Consider the following 773-nt stretch of genomic DNA (forward strand, 5'->3'; position numbering starts at 1 on the left):
AGAACCGGTACTAACAGTCCGTGTTTGTGTTTCTCACAGGATAACCCCCTTTTCAAGAGTGCCACCATGACGGTCCTGGACCCTGGTTGCTGAGAGTTAGGAGTGCTTGGGGAAGACAGCACCACCAGGACCTGCCAGATGGGACCTCTGGACCATGCCTCCTCCATCAAGCAACCATGACATGGTTAACTACTCTTGACACAACCACAATTAACCAGAAAACCGTGCTTTCACCGGGTGATCATGTGGACTGATCAGGAAGGACAGCCTCCCCTCTGATCTGTCGTCTTGTGCTAGAGACTTGAGAAGGGAATGCTTACATCCTACAGGCAGATTCACGTTTCCCTGTGTGAACGCTGGGACAGCAGTTGGATTAAAGGTGGTGCAGATGTATTTATATTTAAACTTATCAGGGGATAGAGACCAAGGCAGCTAGAATTTGGGACAGAGCACCTCAAAAGAGGGAGCTGCACAAATAAAAGGATGTATTCCTGGGGTCCCCTTGGGCTTTTGGCTGAATACCGACCTACACATGTGAAACCCCATGATGTCAAAGAGTAACTTTTGAGGAAAGAACAGTCCTCAGGAAATTAAACAATTCCCAAACCTTGCGCAGACGCAGGGATCATTCTCATTCCATCCAGCCAGCATGGAGAGACTTCAACGGATACACAGGGCACTCGACAGGGACACCAGGATGACCACACCTCAGGGGTGGGAGTAAATTATCTCTAGAGAAAGACTATTCCAGAACCCCCACTCCCAAACAAGCT

The 773-nt window shown here is 49.0% G+C and overlaps 1 pseudogene; it reads left to right on the forward strand.

Moving 5' to 3' along the window:
- The window catches only part of LOC103610504, a 16,799-nt pseudogene extending 16,706 nt beyond the window's left edge, over positions 1-93 (forward strand).
- Positions 94-773: the final 680 nt, after the last annotated feature.

This window comes from Galeopterus variegatus, unplaced genomic scaffold (assembly GCF_000696425.1).
Source record: "Galeopterus variegatus unplaced genomic scaffold, G_variegatus-3.0.2 Scaffold11245, whole genome shotgun sequence".
Classification (NCBI taxonomy): domain Eukaryota; kingdom Metazoa; phylum Chordata; class Mammalia; order Dermoptera; family Cynocephalidae; genus Galeopterus; species Galeopterus variegatus.